This window comes from Pinus tabuliformis, chromosome 2_2 (assembly GCF_031772625.1).
Source record: "Pinus tabuliformis cultivar Carrire ecotype Pingquan chromosome 2_2, CPIR1, whole genome shotgun sequence".
NCBI lineage: Eukaryota > Viridiplantae > Streptophyta > Pinopsida > Pinales > Pinaceae > Pinus > Pinus tabuliformis.
This window is the reverse complement of record NC_142300.1, coordinates 142,977,673-142,987,672: the sequence shown is the minus strand read 5'-3', so window position 1 is coordinate 142,987,672 and position 10,000 is coordinate 142,977,673. Positions and strand designations below refer to the sequence as shown.

The 10,000-nt window shown below is 45.1% G+C and overlaps 2 non-coding genes across 2 annotated transcripts in view; both read left to right on the top strand.

Moving 5' to 3' along the window:
- The first annotated feature begins 438 nt into the window (after window positions 1-438).
- On the top strand, window positions 439-592 carry LOC149191789 (5.8S ribosomal RNA). The gene has a single exon (XR_016255249.1). It is a non-coding gene; the product is annotated as a 5.8S ribosomal RNA (ribosomal RNA).
- Window positions 593-8,857: 8,265 nt separating this feature from the next.
- The window catches only part of LOC149191788 (25S ribosomal RNA), a 3,343-nt gene continuing 2,200 nt past the window's right edge, over window positions 8,858-10,000 (top strand). The window contains exon 1 of the ribosomal RNA XR_016255214.1: window positions 8,858-10,000. This exon is cut by the window's right edge and continues 2,200 nt beyond it. This is a non-coding gene — a ribosomal RNA (25S ribosomal RNA).

The following is a 10,000-nucleotide window of genomic DNA, read 5'->3' as shown; positions in this document are numbered from 1 at the left end:
TGGCCACTCTAATCCTTCTTGATCGTCGTCCCCTTCAGTTCCCCCCTTCAGTTCCCGAAGGCATGGGGTTTTGGGAGGCTTGTGCCTTGTTTGTGCTTTGTTTTCTACCCTTTTATTCCTTTTGGTCCCTAACTCTATGGAGAAAAGGGGGAATCGTTGTGGGCTGGTGTCGGGGAAGGGCTAAAAGCAGTGCGAGCTCCTGGGGTGGCCACCCTAGTCCTTCTCGATCGCTGTTCCACACATTTCTCCCCTTTTTTTGAGGGCGTGGGGCTGGGGGAGATTGTCCTTTGTTTGAGCCTCCCCCTGTGACGGGGTTAGACACCTTTGTTTCTCTTTCTCTCATGCGTTTTTCCTCCTTTTGCCCCTTGGCCTTATATTTGTTGTGGGGGTGCCCCTATTCAGTTTTGTGGCCGGTTTTTCGGTAATACACGTGGAAATGACTCTCGGCAACGGATATCTCGGATCTTGTTACGATGAAGAATGTAGCGAAATGCGATACTTAGTGTGAATTGTAGAATCTCGTGAATCATCAAGTTTTTGAACACAATTTGCGCCCGAGGCCTCGGTCGAGGGCACGTCTGTCTGCGTGTCGCATCCCATTCAAACGCGCTCCCTGCAATATGCTAGGGAGTTGCGGAGTTGGTCATCCGTGCCCCATGCAGTGCGGTTGGTTGAAATACCTCAAGCGATGTTTCGTGGCGTGCGTCGGCGAGCGGTGATCTTGTCCCCTTGGATGGGCAGTCGGCATTAGCCGATGCGGGCTTTGTGCGGCATCGCTCGAAATTTCTTTGCTCTCTCTTGTCCTCCCATGGGGTAGGGCAGATTTAGCTCCAACTTTGCAACCCCAGCTCAGGCGAGAACACCCGCAAAGTTTAAGCATATAATTAAGCGGAGGAAAAGAGACTTACAAGGATTCCCCTAGTAGTGGCGAGCGAACCGGGAAGAGCCCAACATGAAAATCGGGCGGCGGCGCTGCCTTAATTGTAGTCTATAGAAGCGTCCTCAGCGGCAGACCTGGGCCAAGTCCCTTGGAAGGGGGCGCCTAAGAGGGTGTGTTGTTGGGAAAAGTATCCAATACGGAATGACCCTATCCCACTCTAAGGGTGATAGTACCTCAGCAACAATCAAAGCAAAGCTATTTGAGATTACTTCTTTATGAGATGTAAGAGAGAGGAGGAAGAGATCCACTAACCGATGTCTTCCGCTAATGATTGATCCAATCTTCTCTCTTTGCTGCTTGCTCCCAGCTCCTTGCTCTTTCACTGGCCCAGCTACACCAAGATCCTGTAAAATAACAAGAGAGGGAAACTACAAGAAGCATACATTCATAATTGATTCAAGGATTAGAATAAATCAAATACACAAGTATAACAATACACCATTGAGACACATGCATATAGAAGAACCTCAAATGCTTTATTAATGGAAGAAGTAAAGTTCAGGAAGTGATACAACCATAAAAGGCCCAATCCAGCATCACCTCCCAGCAGAAAGAAATCTCCTCTTCACCTCCTTCAAACAAATCACCCAATAGTTCTATACTCAAACCAACAACACTTCCTTACATTCACTAGATTCCAGCCTCCTTAGACCTCATGAGAGAGCTTTATATATAGGAGTTTTGGAGAAAGGATGAGTCAGCTTGAGCTTGGCATGGAGCTGACTAGTGTCCTCTCCCACTTCAGTTATTCTTCAGTTCTTGAGTCCACTTGGAGGTTCTTGCTTCCACTTGGAGATCTGGACCCTCTTACTCATCACTAGGTGAATTCTCTGATCCAAGTGTCATTTTGGAAGCTTCCTGGGCATTGACACCTTGAGGAATGACTGTGCCACTTGGCCAAACTCGCCCAGCGCAGGTAGCCTTCTTTGCAGTTGACATTCAGCGCAGGTACACAGTGGAGCCGTTGACATTCAGCGCAGATGCTCAGTGGAGCAGTTGACATGATCCATAATTAGCTTGTTTCTGAGTGTTTTTAGGTGGAGAACTGATATTTAGTGCTGTGGTTTGCTGACCTTGTGCCCCTAGGGGTAGGAACAACATGTTTAGGGACTTTGGATCCCTTAGATTATTGACATTTCATGCTTCATGCTGTAAGGCAAAAAAATGTCTATAACAGTTGCCCCCTAAAGTATGAGGTCGTTTATCAGGTGAAATGCTTTATCAGGAGGATCCGAAGTTCATTCAATCGCTGAGGGGTGACCTGTAATAAAATACAATACAATACATTATTTTTCATTCTGCTTTCATGATCTAGCTGAGGCGGGCATTCCCATGCTCAGCTTTATAAATTCATTTTGGTACATAGAACAGACGATCGTCTGATGGTAGACTGATAATTCTCTGCTGAAATTATCATCCTTTGAGTAGGATGATCATCTGCTGCAATGATGTACATGTCAAATGTCTTTATATTTCCTGAATATATATCGCAGCCCGGATGGATGAAACTAGATCCGGGGTCTTCAAACTCGTTCGATCTTCACTCTAAGTACAAGTCGATCCATGTGAGAATTGCGCTGAAGTCGAACATGGAAAGACATCGCTTGATTACCGGTCAATGATGTAAACCGTTAACAAGCGCGAGAGGAATCACCGATAATGATAATGACCCTCAAGGTACTGCAGTACAATTCACGTGGTGTGAATAAAGGACTTGGCGTCGAACACCACGCAAAATCTTCTGGTCGAAGGTCATTGATGTATACCTGTCGCCGGAAGTGAGAAACTTGCCATTGAGGCATGCAAGCTTCAAAGTACTGAGGGGGTTGTTCCTAGATCAACTTCTTGGATAATGAGCTGAAGTCGACAAGAAGCGATCTGTCAAAGGAGGGCCTTAATGAATCCCACATCAGTGACACGGAACGGAGCTAATGATTTTAGTGGAGGTGAAAACAATCTGTTACATATGATTCAGGGTGGCGATCATGAGTGGATGAAGGATAATGTATGGCAGTGGATGGGACACGGTTGACTCTTTCTGAACAACATCTCTTGAACATATAACGACACTGATGCGATGGATCGGTAGCATTACCCCAAATGTGGATGGTTTGGCAAGGACCATGGTGATGAGACCGGTGAATGAAACAACCCAACCCGATGTGATACGGAGGAAAAGTGTCATGTTTAAGAGCAACTTGCTACCATTAAAGCTTTGAGGTTCTCCCAATTTTTCCCCAGTCATTTCTGACCAGTACCTCTTTATTTTTGTCAAGCTTGAGGAGGATAACATATGCTTGTTCTATAACCTGCCCTTCGGGCAAGCCTATCGCTATGTTTTAACGAGCCTAGCGATAGGGAAACTCGTTCTCGTCTAAAGACAAGTTTGTCGCTATTTAATCATTTTAACGAGTCTAACGACAAGGAAAACTCGGTCCTTTTCATTTTTAGAGAGTCTGAAAAGGTACAGAAAATTAACTCCAAAATTCCTTTTTCGTCATCTAATCCCTTAAGTCCGAAAAAGTATAAAACAATACAGAAGGGATGAGTTTTCGATAATTTTAACGAGCCGAATAAAACAAGCGCTCGACCTTTTTGTGCAATAATCCCTCAGGTCCAAAAAGATTAAAATCTAGAGGAGGGATAGCTCTTCCGGTCCTTTTAACGAGCTGGAAGGCCAAAACTCGGCAAACTTTTCATATTTTACGAGTCAGTTGAAAAGAGCTCAAAGAAGACTCGTCTTTTGAGGAACGAGTGATAAACAGGGATAGCAGCAGATTCCAGGTACAGGTTGGAATTTTCCAATCACGGCAGTGTCACAAGGATGGCTAGGTGAAATCACTCTTCGCAGCTGTTCCTCAAAATGGGTAAACAATCATATGGGGGTGAACGATCGGCCAAATGGAATGGAGGTGGTAGGTGCAAAACACGACCAAGGCTTTTTATGGCTAATAAATTTACGATCACAATGGTTATTTACCGGAATAGGTTCATTTTTTAATGAGCTTAAACTCTGGAGGAAACTCTTGCTCAATCTTATGTTTATTTTTTAACGAGCATGAACTATGTGCTAAAACTGCTCGGATCTCGCTTTTCTATTTTTTAACGAGCATAAATTCCGCGGTAAAAATGCTCGATATACCAGTCATAAGATAAGAATGTCTCCTGTGAGATAGCTATTTTTTATGGAGCTTTATCTCACGAAGCTATGCTCCTTCTCATCCTTTCTTTATGCAAGTTTGGAAACGGCTAATCCTACGAGTTTAAAGGGTTAGACCTACAGGTTTAAAGGGAGGACCTAAAAATTTAAAAAATAAATAGTCGCCCCTTGCTTGCACTCCAAAAGGTTGCATGCCCCCAGGTATAAGACAGAGTTTCAAGGTTACCCCTACTTCTTTCCGCCAAAACTTTCGTTTCACCGAGAGAGGCATACCTCTTTCTGGTTACCCAAAGATTGTTTTGTTAACACCATCAAACGAAAACATTTCCTCGGCACTGTCTACCGAAGTAGACAATGGTGAATGACCTTTGTCAAACAAGTAACCTTAACAAAAGAATCCTGTTCTAGAACAACCCCTCTTCCATCCACGGACGGGGTACGGACTAGTCATATTCTTTCACGGAAATTCTACCTTATACCCAAGGTTTCCTCTGCCCGAAGCAGACCAGGATGCATGCCCCCTGGGTTCCAGTCCCATCTTTCCGAATCACTCGCACTCATCGGGAAGGAGGACTGGGGGTGGAGACATTTCTTGATTGAATAGACCATTGAGGGTTGGTATGTGACTATTTGCGATGCGTGATCCCGGAAATGAAAGTTGGTCTACGAGCTTGACCATTCTTCCTTCGTGTGGAAAACACATTACTCTAAAGAGTGAGGAGACTATAGCTCCCATGCAATATATATAGTCTCGTCCAAGGAGTAGGTTATAATCCAAGGGTCCTTGAACGACCATCACGTTCATTTGAACGGTCTTCCCTTTCAATGTAACAGGTACATTGGGGAGGATCCCTAATGGTCGACTGGTTCCTTTATCAAAACCCGAGAGATTTCTTATCTCAGGAAAAAGCGTCGGGGAACCCAGTGCTTTCCAAGCAATAGAGGAAAGGATACTCACAGATGCCCCTTCATCAATGATAGTGCCAGCCATTACCATTCTGTAAATTTGGACTATGATTCTGAATGGTATACTGGCTGGCAACCGGGGTCTGCCTAGTTGGTTCCAATCAAAGGACACAACCAGGTTGCTTGGTGGTGGGACCGAATACACGGCCGGATATGACCCTGACGATGTTCCTTCCTGCGATAAAGGAATGGGCGCATTGCCCTGATGCTCATCAGAGTCGGTGTTGATGAAAAGAATCTGGATGGTGTCATCCTTATTCTCTTCAGTGAGGGTGTCATTTGAAGATGAATCTTCATTGACGGTGTCATTTGAAGATGAAACCTCTGAAGGCAGAACCGGGTCAACTGCCGTTTCGACCTTTGGACTTTCGTCCGGTCTGGATTCAGTAGGTTCATTTTCAATGACTGACGCTTCAGCTGACCACTTGAGCGGGCCAGCTGTATTTTCAACCAACGAAGGACTTGGCACGAGTTTTTTGTATCCAGGAGGAAGTCTCAACGGTGAAACCAGACGATCTTCCAAAACTCTCTTCGCTTCGTCTAAGAAGGGACAACGGTGGATGGCGTGATCGCCTTCACACAGTCTGCAGGGGGATCTTGCTCCCCCTCTTTGTCTTGAACCTTCACTTTCGCTGGTTGACGGTAAGCATTCAACATGGCTATCAGAGGTTGATGCTCCCGAATTGTGCAACCGAGGGGACCAGTCCTTTAGTATCGGGGAATACAGGGACAATCTCTATGGAAGTGGTCTCCTTTACATATGACACATGGCGATTTAGGCCCGGTCTGTGCTGTGTGTGGATTTTTGTCAGATGTCTTTTGCTTGCCCCCAGTCGCCTTAGGCTCCTTCTTCTTCTTCTCTCTCTTCTTCTTCTCTTTCTTCTCCATGGGAGCTTGGCTTTTGCCGGCTCTACCTTGCGAAGATGAAGGATTGGAGGAAGAGTTATAGGAAGTAGAAGGCTGGTGGGCAGCTCTAGACTGATCTAACTGTTGACTCGACTGTTCAGGAACCATGGTGTTCTGAACTACATTGGTTGAGAATAGCCAAATAGGCAGGCCAATTGTCAGTCCTGGAAGCGACAATGTGGCCATGTGGGGCGCACCAACTTCTCCCCAAGAGGAGAAAGGACTAGGATTTCCATCATGTGGAATTCCTTGGTTGGGGCGTTCCATGTTCTCAACCTACAGATCAACGCAGGAATAGGAGGTGATTATGTTCCGTTTAAAATAAATTTTATAACGACGCTTTAGACACAACTTGCTTTTTCACTTTTTAAGAGTCGAGAAAAAGCTAAAGATGACTCTAGTCTCCTTCGATGTTTTAACGAGCCCGAAGTGACAAATGCTCGGATGGACTTTTTCAGTTATAGAGTTTGAAAAAGGCCAAAAGAAACTACTCTGGAGTTCTAGGCAGAGGGTGTGCCAAACTTTTCGCAAAACCACAGAATACGTTTTACGGTACGAGTGGTCGATCTTCGTGAATGCTGTGTTCACTGCATTGCGATCAGTAGGGCGGCCGACACGGCTTCCTATGGATAAAGGCTTTGTTCCTATAGGGGTCTCCCAATATATACGCGACGGTACGTGGGAGCACAAGTCCGTATTGATACTTATCGCTTCACCGTGGAGGAATCACCCAACCACTCAACGCTAAGATATCACGTTTAACGACGCCGGAACACGTCTCTAGCTTAGACCTCTATATGTTTGCGTTATGTTTCAATGCGTTGTTATGTAAATTCAATTTATTTTAAGGTTGATCTTGTTTAGCAGTTTGCCTTTATGGATCACCACGAGATGTATGATAACACTCCTAAATGCAGTCTAAGATGATAAGCAAGCTTTTCAATCTTTCAACTTTGAAAATCTTAACTACTGAGGGAAAAGAAAGACATCATCTTTTCACACAGATCATAGAGCACACACTAATGCACTTTTTCCTAAATCAACATGCAAACTGTCATAATGCACATGCACAATGCAAGTATTTCTTTTCTCTTTCTTAATGTTGATGTAATACAAAAAGAAAGTTGTTGTATAATTTTGAATTCAATTTCAAGTGAAAGCAAACAAGCTTGTCCAAAATCAAAAGACACCTTAAGATTTACTTGTTTCGACACTAGAAATACATAAATTCAAACCATATGACGAAAGTAAAAGCTCAATCAGCTATGAACAGCAAACTAACTAACTCTTAAGATCAAAACGACACTTTATCACAGGTCTAGATCTAAGAGGCCACAGCAAGACTATTTCACTTTCGTTATGGGAAACTGTAAATGATACAAGAAATACACAAAGAACAAACATAGTTTCTTTATACAACCGAGGCGGAATAGTGGCAAGGAAAGTTGGTTTCAGATAGGTACATTGACTGGTAACAGGCTGCAAAAACAAGGGTGAAAACAGGGCAATAAACAGGAGGGAACCCCAGTAGCACTAGGCAAAACTGGTTCAGCGCAAGTAGTACACTGGCAGTTTGACCTTCAGCGCAGGTAGCCCCTTCGAGAACTGCGCTGAAATGCAGACTGCCTTCACAATGCCTGCACTGAAGAGACAAACTTTCGTTTTTCTCAGTTTCCGGGTCACAGATTGCTCAAAAATTCACAGTTTTTGGCCAAATCAGAAGCTATCAGTCAAGTACACACTAAGGGATGAAAAGGAGGATGAAAAACTATCACTAAGAGCTATTTAGAGTCCTTGTGGATCAGCTCTTCAAATCATAAACATGCCCAGAAACTGGCTAGAGTAGTTGCCCTCTACTTTGCATTTGAAAGATCCAAATGCAGTTCGATTCGGTACTCCCTGTGTTTATGAAATGAATAGAAAAAACACAAACAACCAACAAGATATGATCCCCAGTGGAGTTGCCAATTTGTTGTTGGGAAAAGTATCCAATACGGAATGACCCTATCCCACTCTAAGGGTGATAGTACCTCAGCAACAATCAAAGCAAAGCTATCTGAGATTACTTCTTTATGAGATGTAAGAGAGAGGAGGAAGAGATCCACTAACCGATGTCTTCCGCTAATGATTGATCCAATCTTCTCTCTTTGCTGCTTGCTCCTAGCTCCTTGCTCTTTCACTGGCCTAGCTACACCAAGATCCTGCAAAATAACAAGAGAGGGAAACTACAAGAAGCATACATTCATAATTGATTCAAGGATTAGAATAAATCAAATACACAAGTATAACAATACACCATTGAGACACATGCATATAGAAGAACCTCAAATGCTTTATTAATGGAGGAAGTAAAGTTCAGGAAGTGATACAACCATAAAAGGCCCAATCCAGCATCACCTCCCAGCAGAAAGAAATCTCCTCTTCACCTCCTTCAAACAAATCACCCAATAGTTCTATACTCAAACCAACAGCACTTCCTTACATTCACCAGATTCCAGCCTCCTTAGACCTCATGAGAGAACTCTATATATAGGAGTTTTGGAGAAAGGATGAGTCAGCTTGAGCTTGGCATGGAGCTGACTAGTGTCCTCTCCCACTTCAGTTATTCTTCAGTTCTTGAGTCCACTTGGAGGTTCTTGCTTCCACTTGGAGATCTAGACCCTCTTACTCATCACTAGGTGAATTCTCTGATCCAAGTGTCATTTTGGAAGCTTCCTGGGCATTGACACCTTGAGGAATGACTGTGCCACTTGGCCAAACTCGCCCAGCGCAGGTAGCCTTCTTTGCAGTTGACATTCAGCGCAGGTACACAGTGGAGCAGTTGACATTCAGCGCAGATGCTCAGTGGAGCAGTTGACATGATCCAGAATTAGCTTGTTTCTGAGTGTTTTTAGGTGGAGAACTGATATTTAGTGCTGTGGTTTGCTGACCTTGTGTCCCTAGGGGTAGGAACAACATGTTTAGGGACTTTGGATCCCTTAGATTATTGACATTTCATGCTTCATGCTGTAAGGCACAAAAATGTCTATAACAGGGTGACAGCCCCGTCGGCCCGGGACCCTACCGCATCACGAGGCATTGTCGGCGAGTCGGGTTGTTTGGGAATGTAGCCCTAATTGGGTGGTAAATTCCATCCAAGGCTAAATACGTTCAAGAGACCGATAGCGAAAAAGTACGTGAGGGAAAGATGAAAAGGACTTTGAAAAGAGAGTTAAAGAGTGCTTGAAATTGCCAGGAGGGAAGCGGATGGAGGCTGTCGATGCGTCTCGGTCGGATGCGGAATGGCTCAGGCTGGTCCGCCGCTCGACTTGAGGTGCAAACCAACACGGGCTGCTGCATCGTCACAAGCGCGGGTGGATTACTGCCTGTCGGTTTGCCGCTGCGGTGGTCGAGGAACGAAGCGTGTGCCCTTGTGGCGGGCCGTGTGCACCTGCGCGCTCGTGGTGTTGGTTGGCGGGCTTTCCATTCGACCCGTCTTGAAACACGGACCAAGGAGTCTAACATGTGTGCAAGTCGGCGGGTTTGAAAACCTACGAGGTGCAAGGAAGCTGACGGGTGAGATTCCCTCTCTAGGGGGGTGCATCGTCGACCGACCTTGAGCTTATCCGAAGGGTTCGAGTGCGAGCACACCTGTTGGGACCCGAAAGATGGTGAACTATGCCTGAGCAGGGCGAAGCCAGAGGAAAATCTGGTGGAGGCTCGTAGCGATACTGACGTGAAAATCATTCATCTGACTTGGGTATAGGGGCGAAAGACTAATCGAACCATCTAGTAGTTGGTTTCCTCCGAAGTTTCCCTCAGGATAGCTGGAGCTCACGGGCGAGTTTTATCGGGTAAAGCAAATGATTAGAGGCATCGGTGGCGTAACACCCTTGACCTATTCTCAAACTTTAAATAGGTAAGAGGGTGCACCTGCTCCATTGAGCCGTGCCGTGGAATCGAGAGCTCCAAGTGGGCCATTTTTGGTAAGCAGAACTGGCGATGCAGGATGAACCGAAAGTCGAGTTACGGTGCCGAATTGCGCGCTA